We start from the raw sequence: 24,959 nt of genomic DNA, 5'->3' as shown, positions 1-24,959 counted from the left end.
GATTATCCTATTGTAATTAGAAGTTATGTCAAACTCCAGGCCCAAATAAGGATAGGAATCAGCAAACTCGATCAGGCCCAAATTTGATTCGATACCCCGCCGAATAGATCCCTTACTACTAATCTGCATTACCTTTGTCTTCCTCAAGTTTATGGTCAAACCCAGCTCAGAGGAGTACTGTGCTAACTCCTCAAGCAGACTCTTGATACCAGATATTGGGCCTCATTCCGAGGTTGGAGGTAAGGTACAAACCATGCCGGTAATGATTTACCGGCATGGATTTCCGCTCCATGCCATTCCGACCCTTCAGACCGTAAATTACGGCACCGTAAACAACAATGCCGTAATGTACGGTCTTGGGTCGCGGGCGCACACCACCATGGCGTAATTAACGCCATGGCGTAAACCGGAGCTGATCGCAAGTAAGGAGCACACGTAAATAACGGTCTCCTTAAGGCCGTAAAGTACCTTACGGCATGGAGTACATACAGGCATCTCAGAGAAGGAGTTAAGAACACAGAGCAGTGGTTTCCACAGCCACAGGTGCACACAATCAGCACAGGTGTAGCCAATGGAGTCTGGCACAGCACAAAATGAGCATACCCACACACCACACCCTCTCCCACACCAAGATGATACCAATAGTAGTGGCACAACTGGAGCAGGAGGCCTTGCTTGCAAGGCAGTAACAACAACAACCACAGCCCCAACCACAGAGGACACACAGGAGGAGACGGAGGGTGAGACAGGCCCAGCATGCACCACCAGTGCATCCACCGTTACCACGCCGGCAGCCCCCAATCCCTCGCATCTGAGCCACCTCCTTCAACCTAACACCACATCAGATCCACACCCTGTACCGGCTTGACCATGACACCATCACCACCATAGTGGACCTGATACATGACGAGATAGTGAGTTTCATTGAATAAAGCTCTGCCATCCCCCCTCCACTGAAGGTAGTGACTGTGCTCCACTTCCTTGCCACAGGCACCTACCGGCACACAGTGGGGCACATGCATGGTATATCACAACTCTTATTTACCCGGATACTGAACCAAGAGCTGGATGCCCTCCTCAAGCACACAAGGGACTACATATACCTACCACAGACTCCCTAGGATGCAAATGTTGCCTTCCATGCACTGTGAGACATCAAATGACACCTGCGCAATGATCAATGTCCACTCCGTTTTACATTATGAACAACCAGTGTATTGAATAATTGACATGAAACGTGTACAACAAAACCTCCACCATCCTCCCCCTCCCCCCAACTCCCAAACACACCCTCACTCCCCTCCCCCTCACCCACAACAACCCCAGAATAGTGCCATAAGGCCAACATAGGCCACATGTGTGTGCCAGCATGTTCAAGGCGTGCCCCCAGAGCCAGGGGGATCCATGTTGGGCAGGCGCAATGTACGCAATGAGCGTCGGAGCTTGCTGGTCTGGGTGGAGGAGCACTGTGACGGTGTGTCCTCCCGCTGGGGCTGTCGTGTGGGAGGTGCAGCCTCCAGGGCATCCGCGATGCGTCCCAGGATCGCACACAACCTATTGCTGCTGTCAGTGACCGCCTGACGCATCTGCCTTAGCTCATCCACCCACTCCACCCTGCCCTGGCGGGTGTCCTCCATGAACGCATTGATGAGGTCCGTCAGCTGATGTGCACGTGGTTCATCAATGTATGTAGGTACATTCCTGGCGGGTCTTGGGCCTACCTGCCCTGGCATGGCCTCAACTTGTGGAATAGGTCCAGGATCTGCCGGAGCACTACATCCAGGTGTTTCCTGCTCCACAGAGTCACTGCTTGATGGCAGGGGGACATTGGTGGGCTCTGGGGTGTGGACTGTGGGGTAAAAGTCCTCCTCAGTGGCACCACAGATCGATAAGGGGCTGTCCACATTCTCCTGGGTGGCCGTAGCTGCCAACTCCCCAGCAATGCTTGATTCTGCCGACCTTGGGGTGTCTAATGTGGCAGGTGCCGAGGCAGGGAGGGATTGTGGTGGTGCATCCTCCACTGGCGTTTGTGGTGCCTGGGTGGTTTTCTTATTCCGTGCGGGAATGCTCCGGGACCGGCCTCTGCACGTGGAGGTGGATGGACGGGTCGTCTGGGTATCCCCGCTGTCATGATCGGTGCCTGTGGGGGTAGAGGAGAGGGACAACATGAGTGATTGTATGATGCGCTAATTGCATAGATCGCTGCATTAACATTTCTGTAATTTGGGGTTTGTGGCCCTATGGGCGTTGCAACAGTACTAGTACATATGAATGTGAATTGAATGTACGCATGTGTACGCATGTGTCGGAGTGACTCATCCTGCCATAGTAATGTGCAGTCTGGCACACACACTGCCGAACCTGATGCACAATGTGCATGATGGAATGTGCAAGTTACTGCACTATGGCTGATGTGTGTTATGTACTTGCAGTTGGCCCTTGATTGCGTTGCAGTTGACTCTGCATTAGTTGGATGGGGGGGTGGCTACATGACAAGGTGCCTTTGGGGGAGTCTACATCATGCAATTGCCATTGGCAGTGTTGACTTTGGACACTCACCTCCATCGGCAGACGACGTTGCACCGCAGTCCATTTCACCGATGCCCTCTATGCATTCCGTGCCAATCATTGCGGCGCATGTCTCCTCCCATGCCTCAAGTCGCACAGGGGAACTTGGGCCCCCTCCAGTCTGCATGGCCTGACTCCTGTTGGCAGTGAGGAGCCCCCGCACCCGCACCCGCAAGTCATCCCACCGCTTGCGGCAGTCCTTGGGGGTGCGAGGGGTGGAGCCTACAACGCTCACCCTTTGGGCGGTTTCTGCCCAGATGTTCTTTTTGCGGATAGTGGAGTCCCTCCGCATGTCTGACCTGAACACCACGTCAGCGTGTTCTGCCAGGTGGTCCACCATGACCTGGAGCTCATCAGGGCAGATTCGCTTCTTGCGGAGCCGGTCCGCAGACGTCTTAGGTGCTTTAGGCATAGTTCCTGGGTTCCTGATGCTTTCCCCAACTTCGGATTGCTCCCGAGGGTGCTGCCTGATGAGGATGGCTATGGATTGTGTTTTTATAGATGGCCGCCGCGCTCCTTCCCGTTCCTGTGCGATGACGTAATTTCCGGTTCCGTTGTTTTGCGGTGACCGTAATTTACGGGATCCGTAAATTACGGTCCCCGTTATTTACTGTCGCTGCTGCTTCCATGGCGGTGTTGTAATGTACGTGTCGCAGCAGGCCGGTAGGGGTTTTTCGGGGGGTTTTGCAGCATGCCGCTAGGTACTTTTCCGGCATGGCGAAAAGCGCGTGTCCGCGAGGTCGGAATGGGACGCAATTTGGGGTCTGTAACCTTGCCGGAGTCGTACTTTACGTCATGCCGGAAACAACCGGTACTTACCTCCAACCTCGGAATGAGGCCCCTTGCCCGTAGCGTCCACCATGGACAAAAGTCGGTAATTCGTGACCTCCCTTCGTTCACCTTTTTTGTGAACCGGGATCAGCACCGACCTTTGCCATGTCATCGGCACGGTGCAAGAGCAACAAACCCGGGAAAAGAGAGCTAGGAGGATCTGAGCCCAGTTATCTGGGTCTTTTTTGAATACAGAATTTGCTAAGCCGTTTGGACCAGGTGCATTCGATCTCTTGGAATTTAAAATCACTTGTTTAATACTTTTAAAGGTCATAGGAAGAGGCCAAGGTTCTGAGAGACTCCTATTGTAATGAAAGTAAATATTAGGATTGTAGAGCTTACCCTTCACATATTGTACCCATTGATCAGAGGGGATTGGATTTATAACTTTCTTTAGCAGCCCACCGTGAATCTCAGTCAGTGATTGCCAGATTTTGCGAGTATCTCTGCTGCCAAGAATCTGAATACATTTTTCCCATCTCCCTCTTTGTTGTAATTTTCGATAAAGGAAGAGCCAAGTACGGTACTGTCGTTTGAGAAACTTTATACAAACACCTATCTCATAAGGGATTGCCAAGGAATAATCTGCCCCTCTACAAGCCCTGAGTTCAGGTCTCAGTTGCCATTTACGATCCCGGATATTTATATCAAATATCGTTTTACACTTACTCCCCCAATTTATCTTTGGCGAAAATCTCCCCCTAGTGACCGTCCGGATCAATCCCCCAATCACTCTTCAATCGCCTCAGGGTTTTTACCCCAAAGAAGCTGCTTTATGCAGCAGTGCATCGGAAAAGTGAACATGTTCAACCTTTAAATATTCCTTTCAGACCAGCGGATCCTATTTCCCGCCTGGTTAGTAGTCACGTTTCTACAGGGACACCACTCCTCCTGTCCAGTAGTACCAGTCATTACTAATACAACCACAGAATGGTCACTATAGGAGTTAGATATCATCTGCAGTCGTAAAACATATTATAATAGGGAGTCTGAGATGGCCATATAATCTAAGATAGTTGTTTTAGAACCAGAAATCCAAGTATTGTGTCCGGGGAGATCACCCCAATAACTTTACAAAAATGATCTATATTCATGTATTTTAACAATTAATTATTCCAAAGTTTCTATAAAATGCAGGTTTGGTCAGTTTTACTTTTAATAAGGTATTTAACTGAAAATTCCTAGCAACATATACTTGTCTGAATGCAGTAAAAATCAAATCTCCTTTAATCATTCCTTATCTAAATTGTATTTGTACCTTTTGTTCAGTTAAAAAAAATATTATTAATTACAATTTTGTCTCCACAAACATATCTAATTTACCAATAAACAAGGTCATAAGACCTTTAAAGAGGAGGATTTGGACCCTTCTTGGAAAATGATGTGCTCAGAAAATCATCATGCATAAGGGTTCTTATGAAACCATGATGAGTTCTATAGAAGCAAAATAAAGCACACATTTGCTACCACTTTACCACTGTGAAAGTGGTGTACTTGGTCAGCTTCAAGTTGTCAATATTATTTCAACCAAAAATTGAAAACTTCTATATGTGGGAGAAGGACCTATGATTTATTCTGTGCAAAACAAAAACAAACATGGCACTACAGCTGTCAATTACTTGAAAGCAGCCCATAACTCATCTTCAAGGTTTTGGCTCAAAAGTGTCAAAATCGGGATCACCTATTCAAGTAATAACATGGATGGCGGTAGATTGCAAATGTGTATGAACAGATGTTTGCTTAAATGTTCCTTAATTATTCCCTCCATCTGTATGTTTCTGAAATTGAGTATGCTGGAAGGTGAACAAAAATGCCTCATCATGAGTTGGGCGGTAAAACTGGTGCAATTACCGCCGGTGCTATTAGCCCTACCACCAAACCCCCCGGCGCTATTAGCGCCGGATCACGGGTTTGGCAGAATGGTTAGTGCCCATTCCCCATTGGGCCCATTCGGGAATTCCTCATTCCCCATTTGGCCCAATGAGGAAAATTCACGCTATTACCACCGGCGGATTTCCCGCCAGCGGTAATAGCGCCGAAAATCTGCAAATTTGCAATGGGTTTCCCCCCAGCTTGGAGCTGGGGGGAAATCCGCCGAGGCCATGATCTGGTGGACCCTTATATGCAGCTGTAATAGCACTCCCGCCGGATTTAAGGGTTACCACCAGGCTCGTGATGAGGCCCTATGTGCTTTAATTGCAGCTGCTTTCCTTGACTGTTAATGTAATGGAAAGAGTCCCACGTGCCATATGGTAGACAGACCCTTGAGCTACACTCGTTTTTTTGTCTTTTGAAATGACTACCTGTTTTGTGTTAAGTACTCTAGTGTTATCATTCCCAATAGTACAGACAATGTTGTGTCCTTTAGTTATGGGATGAAGTTTATTGAGAAATATGAGACTGCTTGACATATGACAACCAAAACCTATTGACTTTTCGATGCTTCTTTTAGAGCCCATCTTCAATCTGAAGAGCCTGCACAGATAGTCATAATTACCCTGCTATAAATGTAGCACTGCACTGCAGAGTATTCTGGGTTCTTTCTTTCATTGCCAAAAACTATAAAAATGTATCTCTTACATTAGCTGAGACTGCTCTACATGTGAAGTGGTAGAGGTCAGTTGGCAATGTAAGTGTTGCTAGTTTTGAATGCTTGCAACTGTATGGAGGACAATGGAGGATTACTTAGATGATGTGAAGGGTAGGTTTTAAGGTCACATCTCCTGGCAATTGTTTTTTATTAAAAAAAATATTTCATTGATGGGATTAACATGTAATATTGTCTGTTATATATATATCATGATTGGGAATGTGCTATTTGACAATAACAAAGGAATTTGATCTGCAACAACTGAAATTGGTTTGAAAAGATAGAATGCATGACAAATGGGAACATATTATATTGATCACCAGGGAGATAATTCAAATGTTTGGACTAAAATTGTGACTGTTTGGGAAAGGATGTGGCAATGGCTGGAAAAACAACCCACGTGATAAAAAAAGGTAGTCTCAATTGTGTCTAGGGGAATACAAAAGAAATGAACATTTGTTGAATCTAAAGTGAAGAGGCACCAGAATAATGTGAATTCTGTTTTTCTTCAGCTACAGGCAAAGGGGGACACGTGGGGCAACAGGTACGTTACCTGCTCTCATTAGGGATAGTACTGGGAAAAGGCACAGATTTGTCGCAAACCAGGAACATTCATTGGAACAACATAGGTGAAAATATTCTTTCAGGCCACAAGGACTTGCTGATGACTAACTTTATATTTCTGGTTTCTACTACTCATGAAGAAAAGAATATGCATATTAGAACATTAACACTTACATTGTGAAAATCAAATTTTAAGAAGCACAGAAGAAAATCTAGTTTTCAATATTGAAAGGGACTACGAATGAAACTGCGAATGGAACTGCACATATGAAGCAACCCCTCTTGTCATGTTATAGGCTCACATATTATGTGTTTCAAAAGGAGCACCTCTCTATAATTTAAAAATGAAGAAATGGAAAAATGTCAATTTTGAAATTTCAATGTGATTCTTATTGAGGATATGTTGAACACAAAGAAGAGAAATCTCAGTCAAATATTTACAAAGAGCAGCTTATGCCCAAATAATACAACAGAAATAAATAAACCTTTCACGTATGAGACATATTTGATGTTCTGAATTGGCTTTCCAAATGCTGTTTTCTTGCTGAAGGGGAAGGCTAAAATCCATACCTGTTTTGCACTGGAGTCATCATTTAGATGTTGCACAAGTAATGAAATCTCCCTGAGACCCTTAGCTAGCAAAGGGCCATAGAGACTGCAAACTCGAGATTACAGTCCTATCAGAAAGTCCATTGTATTTCCCAGCCCCAAAACCCTGGGCTGTCACTGACAACACACTGCTCTTCACCATCCGGCATCTAAAACACCACCCCATCCCCCTTTTTAGGCCAAATTGTTGCACAGTTTTGAAGACTCCACACTCCACCTTCACTCTTTTTTGCTGCATGTTTCATCATGAAGAACCCCTGTTGGATTGCAGCACCACTCTGATATTAAGAGCTGGTGCCACCTCAAAACCTGGTGGGTTGTGTTTGTTGGCGGAAGTTGGGGGGGGGGGTGGGGTTCATTTCATTTTTGGACTGTGGGAGAAGAGTTTGGACTTGTGGGAGACAGCAGGGAGAACCGCTTTGTTACATAAATGCCTTTTTTTCTGTGTGATATTCCTCAGATACCAATACTTGTTTGTGATATCAGAGAAAATAAAATAAAATGTTTCCAACAAGCGGCAGGTATGGAAATGTGAATAGCAACATGTTACTTTAAATTTAGATTGCCCTATTATGGCAAGATACCATAATGTAACTGGTGGATTTATTGTATGCCTGGATGTGTGTATTTCACTGAGTGTGATTTGCTCAGGCGGGCCAATTCTTTCTCCTCTGAACCAGTTGCTGATATATCAATATGTCATGGTGGTGACGTCCCCAGCATGACCAAGGAAACCACCTTTCAACTGATTTGAGTTATAAAAAATGAAATGTTGATTCCAAATAAGAGCATGTTTCTTGTCTCAGAATTGTGGTGTGTGATTGTATACTAGGGGGGTGTAACAATAGAAAAAAACACTTACTGATGAATAATTATAGAATATTTTAACATATGTATATTTTCTAATGTGTTTTTCGATGATACTGATCATGTATACTGTGCTTGCCACTGACAGAGTGGTGTAACGATGTTGAAGGTTGCCTGCAGATATGGTGGTTTGTGCCTGCCCCGGGGATGAAATAGACCCTGGTCTCTGGATGAAGGTGGTATTGAGAAAACGAAGGAAAGACAGAAGATGAAAAGCATATCACCTGACAAAAAGATGGAAAGAGACAAGGGGAATGTGGGAAGAGGAGAATATGATTGAGAGAGTAAAGGTGCATGATTAGTCCAGTAGGTGAATCACACAAGTGCTGACCAGAAAAGAAACATGCATGGATTATAGATTAATATTGCAAAATTCAGTTTTTAATACTTGTAATGATATAGGTGTTTCATGGTAAGTTCAAGAAAGCATACTCATATGAAAATAATATGCAAAAGGACCAGACCTTACTTTCGTATGCATAACTGTGAGGTAAACTGCATACCTGTCCATCGATATTCTACAGAAGAATGTCTAACCTTGACTATAGCTCTATACTTTGGTCTCAATTTTGGACATCATGTTTGTTGTAAGATGCAGGTTCCAGCCAGGGGCCTGGATGGGGGGAGGACAACATGGACTCCAGGAAGGAAAATAATGAACAAGGACATTGTGCCTTGCTTAATACCTGGGATGACTCTCCGGTGAGGTACTCAGGTACCTCTTTTCAGCACTTCAGAAAACCATCACATTCTAGAGAGAGCACTGAATTGGCTGGTTAGTGGAATTATGTATTTTCCTAGAACTGGAGCATGAGAGCCTGAACCAAAAAGAGGGCTCTGTGGTGGTCTCGCACCACAGAGTATTTTTTAATAGTGAGTTCAAATGGAGCATTTGACTGCACATATTTCAGAAAAAGTGGGTAAAAAGCCACACAATTAAAAATGGGTTCTATAGGGGATCACATGAAACACTCCAGAGCTACACAGGAGCACTTTGGAACAAATTATGATGCTGGGTAGCACCAAATAAATTCTGACAGGCCTTCCACAATACTATATATCAGCATTGTCATGTAAAGTACATTTGCATTCTGCTAGCGCCAACACAATATGCTAATATTGCTACTGTAAAACGGATCTTCATGCTTGCCCAGTATATGCCAGCATGCCACTTTAAAAACACATTCACGCTAGCTGTGCCCACTATACGTCAGAGTTCCCTGTCAGAACAAATGCATATTTTATTTATTTATGTATTTGTTTATTTATTTATTGTATTAATTCTTTGCTTGTTAGGCGCTTATACAATAAGAATATACTGTTTCAAAGCGCCCACACAGCAAGGAGGGAGGAAGAGTGGGAAATACATTACAACACAATATTTAAGAGTAGAAGGGGGAAAGAGGGAGGGGGAAAAACCTACCTTGTGAGTATTCAGAATGTGCAAGTGCAGAAAGGAAGAGGGAAGAGGGGGAAGTGCTAGGGAGTCCGACCCATTGGGTGAGCTAGGCCGCGGGAGCTGTAAGTGAAAGTCTCCAGAGTGGAGGGAGTGCAGATGTAAAGTGCTGTGGAAAGACAGGAGCTGTGAAGAATTTGTGTGGGAGATCAAGGCCACAAAGGTGCATAAGGGGCAAGGACAATGATTTACCAACTGTGGTATTAGCAGAGGAGAGAAGGAGGGAAGGAGGAGGAAGAGAGGAAATGTCATGATGCCTACTCCCGGGCATCTGGACCAAGCCCATCCGCCCCGGAAGCAGGCATCCAGACATTTAGTAAAACCTCAGAAGCCCCGGCTAGGGGTTATCTGGGTTCAGTCCTGGCACCTTAGGAGCCAGGCTCATAGTGGGAATCAGTCCTGGCGCCTAAGGCACCAGGCTCATAGTCATCACTTACCTCAGGCAGACCATGCTGCACATGCATCCAGGCCAACGTGAGACCTGGAAGGGACTATTTTTCTGCAAGGACTATTTTTTTACTCGGGTGTGGTTCTAGGGACTTCTTACCTGGGAATACTTTTGAGGCTATTTAAACCACGCCCGATCTACAACACACGCTTCGCGTTATTCTGCATTCTGCAGCGTAACGCTCACCATGCCTGCAAACCTGAATCCAGTCTTCTGCCACCCCCGCCTCGCATCCGGAGCTCCTAGAAGAAAGGGGAAAATAGGAGAAGAGGTTAGGTTACGGACATTAATCTAATTCCTTACCTGATTCAGGATCTTGCACCATTCCGAGCCTGAAGGGACATTACTTCGACACGCGTCGCTTCGCAGCTGCAGCGCCGCTCCATTCTCACCAGTCCACAGCATCTTCGACTCGGCGCTGCCTGCATCATTTTCTTTGGCGATCTTCAACACCTGGGGAAAAAGACAAAGGAATAGCGAGGTGAGCCTAGAGAGACTACAAAGACAATCATTTTACCACAAGGCTTACCTGATTTACCACCGGAGGCATTATCCTTCAATATGCTGCATCTTCTTACGGTGCATCTATGAAGGGAGGAAAAAACAACAAGTTAAACTCACGCAACTTTACCGGATAGTGTTGGGTAATACAGACTCTTACCTGAATGCCACCAGCAACCCCCAGTCAGTATTTGTTGCTGCAAAATCACCAAGGGGTGCAAGAGTGAGCATTGGACATATTGAACTCTTTAAACTTGGTAAACTCCAGAGTCAATAATCTTCCAGAACTCCAATACCCCAAACCAGTGAAGTAACTGGTATCTACGCGCCCCTGTAAGCCACGCAGGATGGAGAGCTCATCCATTAAAAACATAAGGTGAGGACACTAAGTGGGAATATTGGAGGTGGCCAGCGGGGAGAGCGGGAGCAGTGGGGAGGGGTCTGCACTCAAATCCACAGGACTAAATCCCTTTCTCCATCTACAGGAGAATATTCCTACGAGTCAAGCACACGAGACTTGGCGGGTCTGTCCAGACAGCCATCTTTGCCCTACGCTTCACGTTGGTGGAGGCCGCTGCTGTCCGGGTTCGATCGACGCTCCTGTGGGAGCCAGGTGAGCATAACAGAACGCGAAACCTACCTACAAATCCCCACCCGGGCGTAATGGAAACCTCTGAAACCGACCAACTAGCCCAATTGTTAGGGGAACTTAGGGCAGAGGTGCACTCCGCACGCCAAGAAAAAAATGCCCTCATGAGAGAACTGATTATGTAAAAGGAACGCACTGATGATCTTGCTAGACAACTGCTGCAAAGCCAAGCTGGCCAAACACCACTACCTGGACTTGGGGGGAATCCAACTCCTGTCTCACCGGGCAATCCTGTGCAAGTGGTGCTACCAGGGAGCATTCCTTTAGCTCCACCCTAACGTTTTGCTGGGGACCCGAAAAGGTTTGCAGTGTTCATGAACCAGTGCCGCTTGCACTTTCTATGCAGACCTCGGGCTTTCCCAAATGACCAAGCCAAAGTAGCCTTTGTACTATCATACCTTAGTGGCAGCGCAGCAGATTGGTCCATCCCACTGGTCAACCAGGATGACCCTCTTCTTTGGGATTTTCAAGGTTTTCAACTGATCATGGAAAAACTATTCGCCAGACATTCACAGGGTCAGGCCCTGGATAACAAACTTGTATCCCTGCGACAAGGCACTCAGGATCTGCTGACCTATATCGCAACCTTCAATAGGTTAGTGGTGGAAACCGGCTTGCCAGAGGAAAAACGAATTACATTATTCCATCGTGTGCTGCGGGGTGAGCTCAAAAAGATGTTTTGGCCCAGGTTGTGAACCCACCCCAGGATTGCGCAGAATATATAGACTTAGTAGTCCAGTTGGACCACCGACTTCAGAATAGAAAGGCTGATTGAGCTAAATTCGAGAATCGAGTATTGGTTAAACCAAATGTTACCTCCAAAGGAACAGATGCATCAGAACCAATGCAGATCGGGGGGGTTAAGGGACCCTTAACGCAAAAGGAAAGAGAAAGAAGAATACAGATGCAATTGTGTCTTTACTGTGGGGCTTCAGGACATTTTCTACGGGATTATCCTATAAAACCATCCAAGAAAGTGGCCGGAATAGCTGTTAAAAATCAAACAGAACCTGAATCGGGAAACGACCCCACCTGACAAGCGTAGAGGTCCGCTTGCTGAGCTTGGAGAAGGACACTCAGACCTCGCATTTAATCATACCAATGGTCGTTATTGACCGAAGGCTCCCATCACGTATGCACGCAGCAAGGGCATACATCAATAGCGGGCGTAGGAAACTATATGGACCATAAATTGGCTTTTAGGATGAATCTACCTCTGCAAAAAGACCACTTCGGATGTCATCACCACTGTCGACGGAACTGAAATTGCCTCTGGGCCTGTAACTCATTCCACTACAGAGATGACACTGCTGGGTCAGGATGGGCATCGAGAGACTATTGTGTTTGATTTCATCAAAGCCCCGCAGTTCCAAATAATACTGGGGATACCTTGGTTAGAAACACATAATCCTTGTATTGATTGGCGAGAGAAGAGAATAACCTTCCCGGAGTGTGCACACACCTGTTTCCCGGAAAAGACCTTGAACAAAGGCCTACCCACAGTCACTAATCCCGTCGTGCAGTTGCCTCAGGAATGCCAAGAATTCCAGGATGTTTTCCAAAAAGAACAGGCAAACACCTTACCGCCACACAGATCATACGATTGACAAATCGACCTCATACCTGGTGCACAACCTCCAGCAGGATCTACTCCCTTACGGAACCCGAAAACCTGCACCTATGACAATACTTAGACCAATACCTTGCTAATGGCTTCATTCGTCCATCCAAGTCCCCTGTTTCCTCAGCTTTGTTCTTCGTACCTAAAAAGGAAGGTGACCGTAGAACATGTATAGACTACCGCGCATTAAATCAGATTACTGTGAAGAACCGATACCCACTGCCTTTGAACCCCGAGTTACTAGACCAAGTAAAGGATGCTTGTATCTGCACTAAATTAGATCTCAGAGGGGCATATCATTTGGTATGTGTAAAGAAAGGCAATGAATGGAAGACTGCCTTTCGTACCAAATACGGATTGTTCGAATATCAGGTGATGCCCTTCGGGTTGTGCAATGCACCAGCAGCCTTCCAGTATTTTATGAACGATGTCCTTCGTGAACTCATCGACGTCTGTTCGTCCTATACATCGACGATATTCTAGTGTACTCTTCCTCAAAATCAGATCATGTTAAGCACGTTTGTGCAGTCCTTCAGAAACTACGTCAGCACAAGTTATATGCGAAATTGGAAAAATGCGTTTTTCATACTACTGAAGTTGAATTCCTGGGATTTATCCTGACTCCAAAAGGAGTCCGAATGGAAACTCGAAAAGTGGATGCAATTCTCAAATGGCCATCACCCAATTCAGTTAAAGGAGTACAAAGCATGCTCGGATTTGCTAATTTCTACCATAGATTTATTCCAGACTTCTCACAGGTTGTACACCCCATCACAGCGCTTTTGAGAAAAAACAAATGCTTCTTGTGGACCGAAGAGGCCGAAAAGGCCTTCCAAGAGCTGAATTTGAAATTCACGTCGGCACCTGTCTTGAAGCATCCACGCCCCGAGCTCCCATACATAGTCGAAACCGTTGCATCCAGTTTAGCAATGGGAGCTGTCCTGTCCCAGAAGGATCCCGAAACCGGTCAACTTCATCCTGTAGCCTTTTGGTCCAGAAAGTTTTCGGCCTCCAAGTTAAATTAAGCGGTTACCGATAAAGAGTCGTTAGCCATCAAATCTGCCTTCAAGGCTTGGCGGCATTATCTTCTCGGTGCTAGGCACACCATTACTGTAATCACCGATCAGAGGAACCTGCAGTATTTAAAAACAGCCAAGGCCCAATCATCCCGTCAACTTCGATGGGCATTGTTCTTCACTGAATTCGACTTTGTGATTACTTATCGGCCAGGTTGCAAGAATGGTAAGGCAGATGCCTTATCCCGAATAGGGATGGGAGAAGCCTTTTCGAACCCAGAACCAGTGCCTATAATTCCAGGACAAAGATTCCTTGGCATAACTACTCTACAGACTTTGGAAGATATTCATTTAAGGATCCAACCATTTTTCGATCCAGCAGCCCTGCAGGACTGGGTGAAAAAGGGCCCAGATTATTGAGTCATCAATAGGTTACTTTACTATCAAGGGCGTCTATTTCTCCCACACAAAGAACTACAAGAACTAGTAATCTCCAATTACCATGATGCTCTGATGGAAGGACACCCAGGTATTGCCAAGACTGAAGCTAAAATTAAAAGACGATTCTGGTGGCCCACCTGGTGAAAAGACGTAAAGTAATTTGTGCTGTCTTGTGGTATTTGCACCCAAAACAAAAGTCAGAACAAAAAACCAACTGGCCTTTTACAACCTTTGGATGTTCCACCTGCACCATGGCACACTTTGTCCCTAGACTTTATTACCGATCTACCTCCATGTAATGGGTTTAACACCATTCTAGTTGTTGTTTTTTTTTCAAGATGTCTCACTTTATTCCTTTAAAGGGATTACCTTCCGCTTCAATTTTGGCCAAGGAATTTCTCTAAAACATTGTTCGAATACATGGATTTCCTTCTGTATTGGTTTCTGATCGAGGTAGTCAATTAATTTCGCAATTCTGGAAGCAATGTTTTCAACTACCGCAAATCGATGTAAGGTTATCTACTAGTCACCATCCCCAGACCGATGGTCAGACGGAGAGGAGCAACCAGACTCTTGAACAATACCTACATTGCATTTTACACCAGACCGAAGGCAATTGGAAGGATATATTATGGATTGCTGGATACGTATACAATAACTCAGTACATTCAGGAACTGGACAAAGCCCCTTTTATACCATATATGGTCATCATCCTCGAACCTCAGAACTTGATTCACCTCAGCACTTGGAAATGCCGGCAGTGACCCATCTGCACTCTACTATTACTCAAGCCTTTAAGGAAGCAACTGAACATTTGAAACAAGCAAAAGAGAAATACAAGAAGAATGCAGATCAGCATAGGAGTGACACTCCCCAATACCAGATTACAGATCAAGTATGGCTGGCTACCAGACACATACCTCTAAAAGGGACTCAAACTTGTAATCCTAGATATTTGGGACCTTATACCATTAAAAACATTATCAACCAGGTAGCAGTTAAATTAGAATTACCCTCTAATATGCGGATCCATCCCGTCTTCCATGTTTCACTTCTAAAACCAGTTCAACCCGGAACAAGATTAACCAAACCACCTGACCCCATCCTAATAGATGGAGGACCTGAATTTGAGGTTAAAAATATCTTAGACTCTAAGATGGTTAAATCTAAACTTTTTTATTTAATCGATCGGAAAGGTTACGGACCGCAGGAAAGGTCATGGGAACCCAGTGACCACGTCCATGCACCCCGGTTAGTGAAGAAATTCCATCGGAACTTCCCAGACAAACCAGGGCCCAGAGGAAGAATGACCTTAGGAGGGGCCTTGGGGGGAGTGCTGTCATGATGCCTACCCCCGGGCATCTGGACCAAGCCCATCCGCCCCGGAAGCAAGCATCCAGACATTTACTAAAACCTCAGAAGCCCCGGCTAGGGGCTATCTGGGTTCAGTCCTGGCAACTTAGGCGCCAGGCTCATAGTAGGAATCAGTCCTGGTGCCTAAGGACTCACTTACCTCAGGCAGACCATGCTGCACATGCATCCAGGCCAACGTGAGACCAGGAAGGGACTATTTTTCTGCAAGGACTATTTTTTCACTCGGGTGTGGTTCTAGGGACTTCTTACCTGGGACTACTTTTCAGGCTTTTTAAACCACGCCCGATCTACAACACACGCTTCGCGTTATTCTGCATTCTGCAGCATAACGCTCACTGTGCCTGCAAACCTGCATCCAGTCTTCTCCCATGCCCGCCTCGCATCCGGAGCTCCTAGAAGAAAGGGGAAAATAGGAGAAGAGCTTAGGTTACGGACATTAATCTAATTCCTTACCTGATTCAGGATTTTGCACCATTCCGAGCCTGAAGGGACATTACTTCGACATGCGTCGCTTCGCAGCTGCAGCGCCGCTCCATTCTCACCAGTCCAAAGCATCTTCAACTCGGCGCTACCTCCATCATTTTCTTCGGCGATCTTCAACACCTGGGGAAAAAAGACAAAGGAATAGCGAGGTGAGCCTAGAGAGACTACAAAGACAATCATTTTACTACAAGGCTTACCTGATTTACCACCGGAGGCATTATCCTTCAATACGTCGCATCTTCTTACGCCACATCTATGAAGGGAGGAAAAAACAATTCACGCAACTTTACCGGATAGTGTTGGGTAATACAGACTAATACCTGAACGCCACCAGCAACCTCCAGTCAGTATTTGCTGCCGCAAAATCACCAAGGGGTGCAAGAGTGAGCATTGGACATATTGAACTCTTTAAACTTGGTAAACTCCAGAGTCAATAATCTTCCAGAACTCCAATACCCCAAACCAGTGAAGTAACTAGTATCTACGCGTCCCTGCAAGCCACGCAGGATGGAGAGCTCATCCATTAAAAACGTAAGGTGAGGACACTAAGTGGGAATATCGGATGTGGCCAGCGGGGAGAGCAGGAGCAGTGTGGAGGGGTCTGCACTCAAATCCATGGGACTAAATCCCTTTCTCCATCTACAGGAGAATATTCTTACGAGTCAAGCACACCAGACTAGGCGGGTCCGTCCAGACAGCCATCTTTGCCCTACGCTTCACGTTGGTGGAGGCCGCTGCTGTCCTGGTTCAATCGACGCTCCTGTGGGAACCAGGTGAGCGTAACAGGAAAGTGTTAAGGAACTTCTGGAATTTGAGAAGATCCTGCTCAAGGAGTAGGGGGAGAGGGAGGTTGTTCCAAATTAGGGAGCCCACAGAGGAGAGTGAGCCCTCTGTTTAGCAAAATGCTTTACACACAATGGGTTGCTGCCGGAGGAGCAAAGTGATCTAGAAGGAGAGTATTTAGTAAGATTGAGCTGAAAATAGAGCTGAAGATAGTGTGGTCCCCAGGACCAGACAGGCTTGTGGATGATGCAGAGGGATTTCAATTTAATCTGTGCAGCAACTGGGAGCCAGTGAAGACTTTTTAGTGCAGGAGAGATGAGATCCCTGGGCTTATTTGTCCAAATTATGGCAGTATTGCCACTGTAAAACACATTTGTGTTTTTGTGCCCAATATATGACAGCATGCTACTGTAAGAATACATGGACGTGCTGGTTGTGCCCAAGATATCCCAGAATTGCCTTGTTAAGTCATGGAGATTTCGTCTATACTACCATGACATGAAGGCTTTGGCACAGTACAATATTTTCAAGTTGCCTCATTTTCACATTCCCACACACAATATATGCCAGCCCCCTTGCTTTAAGGGGTGAGACAACACTGGAGGGAGAAGACATATCCTGAGGACATTACTTCTGAAACAATAAAAAAAAGTGCATACTTGATTAACACATGCTACACGACCTCTTAAAATGCACAGTGCTATATTTATTTTAAAAAGTGATTCTCTAACTGTTATAGTTTGCCGACAATTTACATCAAATCAGTGATGGAAAAAGTATTTGTGCATTGCATTTTTCTTAGCCATTCTCTTTTCCCCATCTCTATTTCCAGCCGTTCCATCTTCTGTGATGCACATTTGTTAGGGTCTTTCAGCAGGAATGCTACATGGTGTTACTATTGTTTGTATCTCTAGCAGGTCCATCCACTGGGGCATTATTTCTGTGATTCTACATTAAAAGTAACTACAATTACTGTTATGTATGCTTTTAATAGGGAACGCTCCAAAAAATCAAGTAACATGATAATAACGGAGCAATTATTTGCAATATATTCATTTACCCGTAACTGCACCAGGCAGCCTCCTTCCTCAACCCTCAGCTAGGTAGATTAACACCATTGTTATGCATGCAGAAAATGACCAGCATGTGGCGACTGGATGGACATTTCCTCAATAGAAAATGTGAACGCAGCAAGTTAAACTTACACGGTGGGCAGTATAGTTTTCAAACTTCCGGTTACTCTAAAGACACCTCTGTTGGGCCCTACAAACATGTAAGTAGGTGATAACTGCCAAAACAAAAGACTCACAGCCCTTTATTTCGAAGGCTGTTTGATCTGATAGCAATGCTGCCCGTTAACCCAAGACGGGGAGCCAAGTAAATAAGGAAGTCCCCCATAAACTCTTCCTGCGGTCTATTCCTCTGCATCTTGCTTACTCGCAAAAGTGGGCAGATAAGACATGCTGCATACCTCCTACTGAGGAATATTTATTTATTTATTTGTATTTTTCAAGAACTCACACATTCCGCAGATATTGAGGCGCTGTTACAGGAATTGTTTTTTTTTTGTTTTGTTGAGTGATTGTTTTTTTTTTAATCTTAGATGCGTGTTTATAACGCGCTTAAATACCCAGAGGTTTCTAAGCGCATGCCCGGGGATTGAATCCGTGTCCGTGTTGCTTCGTGTCGTCTTGCTTCCAAGGCAAACATGTTGCCGCTGAGCTATCCTCCTGGGACAATATGGGGGATGAAGCGACTCTGCCTCCCAGTTCCTAAGCACATGCCTCTTTCTATGGCCATGGATGCTTTGTAGTGAAATGGCATTAGGTAGGAGACCTTCCATACCCTCTTGCATGAAGACATACTATCTTCCCCATCAACAGCCCATAAGATGTAGTAAAACTGTATTGCTTTACTCCCCCATTGGTGCTTGCCTGAGTCAGTTGGCTGGGCTACACCATGGGTTGAGTATCTTGGATTGCCAGGTCAGGAAAGCTCACTTTGTTCTTTTCTGGAGTAGATTGGCTTGCCTTGTTCTTCACCTCTCTCTGTGTCCCATTCATAGTAATTGTGGTCCTTTCCTATAAAGGTTTGTGCTGCTCTGTGCAAGCAGCCTCTGCTTATATTGTTTGTTGATGTGTCTTTCTTAACTTGATAAACCAGAGGCAGGACCTAATATTGAAACCCTTTTGGCACAATTACAGAGAGTTTTGTTTTGAATACAGAGTACAGTTCGCACATGCGTCCGCTCTCTTTGTCCAATCCTCTGCTAGACGTTTGAGTGCCTCTGTTTGATAAACTTTGTGGAGGTTTTGGATTTCAGAGTTAACTTGAGTTGTAGATCACCCCCCCCAAATAAAACTTCCTACACCTAATCTTTAAGTGGTTAAGTGGAATGTAAACTGAGGTGTACCTTTACTGTCTTAATAAATCAATCTAGTTGGGTTAGATTAAATACCACTGTTTCCTGGTGCGTATTAACGAGCACAGAGCTTTATAGAAATGAAATCTAGAAATGTTTGCCCAACAAATAGAGATGTTTGCGAACCTGCCACAGGATGGGAGTCAATAATCTCCCGCCACTGCAATGCCTCCATGACAACTCATTTGTATTTAACACGCTGCCTTCTATTTTAATAGGAATGCTACTGTTCCCCAAGAGCTGCACATTCCCTCGGCACAGAAGAGTTTTCAGATCCCATAAACATTCCAACATTTGCCTCTGGCAGGATTGCCTGCACATTGTGGTTTGTGGAACTTGGCTGAACAATCGTCCACCAGAAAGCAACAGCAACAGCTTGCCAAACCACTCACCCAAAGTCCCCAAATATCTGCCAGATGCGAATGGCTGGAGGGACTCTTGAACTAATGGCATAAGTGTAAGAAATAAAAATAAAAGCCGCCGAAACTGTTGAGGCTCTCACTTCTATTTGTGTGGGCATTGCAGCCCAAAATCTTGTCAGATTGAATTACATTTCAGCGGGTTGCAAATCTATGCCAAAGACAATAGCACACATAGGGCCTCATTGTAAGCTTGTGTGAAAAGTAGTATGGAAAGCGGACATGCTCACCTCTAGTTTCCAGCACCCTCTTTCTGTGGCGAGTAGAAGAATTGCAGGGGAGCTCTTAGTGGTTTCCAGCAGCAAAGGCTGCTACAATCTATTGTTGTGGGGGTGTCGGGTGTAGCCGCTTTTCTAATTTATGAAAGTGTCCTTAAGCTTTCAGTAAACTAGAAAAGTGATGCTGCAATCTGGGAAAGGATCAATAATGAAAGAAAAACGTGTGGAGAAGATGTTAACGGAACCTGTCACGTGCTTTATGTTACCTCTTTTTTTTTACTTGCAAAACCAGAGCTTAGAGTATCCCCTTGCAGTGCCTGCCCTGCATCCTTGAGGGTAACATGGGCATTGTTAAGCTGTAAATCAGGGCCCTGTAAACGCCGAGGCTTTAATGCCAGGCCACCTCATTCTCTCTTCAACAGACTATGGTGTTTTTAAAAATAGTGAAATAGTGTTGTTCTTCCATGGAACAACACTTTTCTATTTTTGCATGCACTATACAATCAGGTCCTGATAAGCAATACTGTGACTCTGATTCTTATCACCAGTGCAAACAAGACCAATGTAATCTGTCAATTGATATTGAAGGCCTCGGCTGTGCTTAAAGACTTTGCCATTGGTGTCTGCGCTACTAGGGACTATGGGCCTCATTACGAGTTGACCCAGAAATCGGTGGTACCGCCATGCCACGCAGTGGAATTATTGCCGTATTCCTGGTGGATGTGCGCACACAGCATTGGTGTTAACAGTGTGACGGAAATTCCACCACAAATCAGCAAAGTAACAGTTACCGCTGTATAGGATGTCAGAATTTACACCGTCGGAAATTCTGCCAGCGGAAAAACGTCACTGCTATAAAAGGAAGCACCCTGGCACCTATTTTGTAAATCACAATCCGTTGAATATCATGACACAGGAGTGCCATCCAAACACAAAAACCACCAAAATCATGTCAGGAGGAAATGGAGAGAACAGGTCCCCGATAGGAGGCTCAGGAAGCCCAAATTCACTGAGAACGAACTGACTGTACTGGCTGTGCGGATGGTGGCCAACTCGGAGTAGCTATATGGGTTGTAACACCAGAAAACCAGTAAGCAGAAGAACAACGCCATATGGGGCGAAGTTAGGGATAAGGTGGTGGCTGTGAGGCATGTGCAACGGGAGGCAGGTCAAATGAAAAAATGGAACGACCGAAAGTCCAGGGTGGGGAGTCCAATCTCTATCCACCAAAGGGAGACGGCAGCCACTGGTGGCGGAAGCGTGGATCTGCTCCAACTAGCAACCTGGGAGGCGTTGGTGAGCGGGATGTTGCATATGGCTGGCATCGATGGAGTGGACACTGCAGAAATTGGATCCAGGGTGAGTACCTGAGTGAATGAGGGTAAGAGGGCCCCATAGTTGTCGAACCATGTAGGCACACACAAATTATGTCACTGCCATGCATGCATACAACAGCAACCACAACAATGCATAAGGCATCCACGTAAGAAAGCAGGCCACAACTACATGAGAAACTGAAGCCATGACACCCCATACATGTCGACAAAGCAGGATGGGGAGGGGATGAGACAGCAAAGCACCACCATTGCACAGCAAGATGGAAGTAACAATTCACACACAATGCAGTACACAGCTACCCCTTGCCTGCACACAGGACACCCGTGCACAGTCAACACAACAATGACTGAATCCATGTCCAACCTTGAACACCATTGGACATGTGTGTCAGCCCTACGTGCCCAGCAACTGCAACGTACAACACATCAACATGATGACCGAAATCAAGTTGACATAACCCTCATAGTACTCAATATCAACCAATCAGCTGACAGCACCACATTCATACAATGCATGGACCGGGTGCCGATGAACATGTGCACAGGTAACCAGTGTGACAATCAGGCCCTATTCTGGAGTAAGTGGACATGCAAATCACCCCACACCAACCACGTGCATGCCTTGATACAACACCTCCTACCCCAGCATTGCCAGTCAAGTCACTCATCACCCCCTGCCGGCGCAATACACTGTGAGGGCAAAGTACATGTGACAATGAATGTTGACTTGCAATGCACAGCTAAACCATTGTGTTCATGCACATTTCAATGTCTCCCAAAAGGCACTCAGGACACCCAAGAGGCAACCAATCAGCCTGGACCGTGAACGGTACCTGCTCCATCAGGTGCCCTTGGCAAACTGGATAGGATATGGCACAGAGCAGCAGCGTGCCACCCAAGAAAAGGCACCCTGTTTTTGTGAAACCAATAGCCACAGGCGCTGCAGCAAAGGACATTGGCACAAGGCCTCAACAGGCCGCAAATTGTCAGGCAGACAAACCAGCAATAGGGAAAACCAGCACAGCTGTGGAGTCTGCAGATGCAGGCATGGGTATGAGTGCGGACAACAGCCTGCAGGACCAAAAGGCCACGGCTGCCGCATCAGAAGCGCAGACAGAGTCTACACCCACACCATCACTCCAGGCTCATTCACCTGTCTGCCAGTTCTCATTCACCTGTCTGCCAGTTCTCCTTAGTCCCACGCAACCTGTCGCCACACTACACAACTCCTTTACCACGTTCATCACGCCGTGCACTGGTGTACCAACAGGACACGACATCAGATGAACAGGATGTTCAAACCAATACTCCAAAAACGGATGTATACATTACCATGCAAAATTCCAGAGCCTGTTCCAGCCCCTACAATACAGGCCATCTATTTGGACTGTAAATCTATTGGGTACTTCCACTTGTTTATTTTTTATCGGGGGACCAGAATCAAGTGTGGAAGGGTTTAAACATATATCCATCTGTGGGAGAATTGGTTTAGGATAAGCACAAATGCTCACACTATCTGAATTGAAAAGCTATTTGCTATCACTAGTGCCTATAGCTCAAGAGAGAAAGTGAACCCAACAGGGCTCATATCACTCATTTATTCTTAAACAATTTTTATTTTACGGTGTACATAGAAAGCCGTAAAAAAACAGCTTACCCAACCAACATTGAATATTGTTTAGCAATAATAAAGAAACAGATGGTGGTTACCCTTCACTACTAACACTACATATTCGAACACAATATATTTGTGACTGAGGGTTAGTATACTGTGGTTTACATAATCTGTTTAGACACAAATAGCGAGAGTCAACTCCTCTCTAATGTAAAGCTGTGCTGTGATCTTGGTTTAGTGTCAGATTTCGCTTGCTGCCCATATAGTCTATAAAGGTGCAGTTGGAACAGATTTGCTATTGTTCAGTGTCTTATTTATTTTTAGGAGAACAGAGCAAAGAAAACTCATATTCAGCTTTCTTTCCCAAATTGTCGACATGTGTTTTGGCTCTTAGCTTGTAAGTCCCGTTATAGCGAATATCGCGTAAGGAAAAGTTTGCCGCGTTATGAGGACAGACAAATATGTTTTTTTGTCTTTAATAAGCCCTTCAGCCCGATTCAAGCCCATGTGTTTGTTAACATACAGTATTTCTTCCATTTCCATTACACCTCTATTCTCGTTTTTATTTTTCAATCTTTACGCATCACAAATCCACATTCATTGCCGTTAGATGAGACAAATGTTTATATTTGTCTCACACAATCCCCTTAGCCTGATTGCAGCCTCCCATTCATGACTACGGTCACGTGTCTATAAAACGACGCGTTGCTAAGCAACGCCTCGATGCAACAGCAACAGTATCACATGAAGGAGCAACGCGAGCGCTTCTGTTCCCTGTGCTCCACAAGGTAAGCCCACCAATATGCCTACGTTTTTGTCATACCTTACATTCATTAACACCGTTAATTTACTGAAGCTTTCTTATCACAGCCTGCCTACTGAAAGCTGTCCATCTGCGCTGATTTGCATCAGGCAGTTTGTAGCACCGCTTAACCTACCACGCCATATACTGTGTATGCACACTGCCATTTTTCAGGTAAATGGTTTCTTTTACTTACCTGGCCATTTTTGATACATACTGAACAGAGCTTATTCATTATTTTCCATTTTCTCTCTTTTATCTTTCACCATCCTCTTCTGCTACTACAACTAAATGGTATGTTCTTCAATTTATATATACATATGACACGTGTATGTGTGTTATGGTGATTTTGTGCATGTTGAATTTTGATGAATTGGTACATATTTTCTGTTGACCTGCCCTGATGAAGGAAATGTAATTCCGAAATGCATTGGCAACTTTTTGGTCTGATTGCAATACTATATATGGCGATTCCTTCCTCACTAAGAGTATATTAGTGATTTTCTATTCAAGAGATTCATCTTTTGTTGATAAAACTAAGTTGAAATACAACTGAATGACAACGCTGTCGTTTTTTACTCACTGAATCAACTTTGAATTATTTTTGATTATTTTTGATTACTTGCATACCCTGATTGGGTCCATGTGAGAGCGGCTGTGTGACCCAGTATTTCACTGGGGCTTTTTGTTGCACATGTATTTTGGATTTGGGTGCCTCCGAACCCATCACAGCCAGCTCCTTTCTGAATCTTTGGACGGAAATATTTGAACACATTGATCTTTTTGTCTACTTTTTTCGATGGTCGATATATACCTGTTTATTACTAAGTGGTGCCCACTCATTCTCTTTCTTGCTCAATCAATTCCCAAGACAATTTCAAAGCCATTCTGACAGCTGCAAAGTCAATTCCATCTTTCTCTTGTGTTTGAAGGGGGAAGGTGGGAATGATATTCTGTTTGATTTTTGCTATTCCTGAATACCTGCTCTCTCCTCCCATCTCTTTACATTGCCTATTGGGGGGTTGAGGGGTGTTGCAGGTGGAACACCTAACCATAGTGCCATTTGTTCTACACCAATTCAAAAGTATTATTTTCGGTGCTACATTTGTTTTTGTGCTCATTACTTGATTCATAGTTTATTAAAGATATCATTCAGTGTTCTGTCACCCCATTGGTGATTGTTGTTACCTATTAAAATATATTGTGATTACATTTTAAATACATAAATAAATATTTACCTTTGCAAACTAGCCTTATTCCTGGTTCAGTGTGACCGGGGGCAGGGGGGGTTCCAGGAGAAGGGTGTGATATGAGTGGTATATAGTTCAGAATATTGAACTTATA

This window comes from Ambystoma mexicanum, chromosome 3p, assembly GCF_040938575.1.
Source record: "Ambystoma mexicanum isolate Mex_15411 chromosome 3p, UKY_AmexF1_1, whole genome shotgun sequence".
In the NCBI taxonomy this organism is placed as follows: domain Eukaryota; kingdom Metazoa; phylum Chordata; class Amphibia; order Caudata; family Ambystomatidae; genus Ambystoma; species Ambystoma mexicanum.
This window is presented reverse-complemented; position numbering follows the sequence as displayed.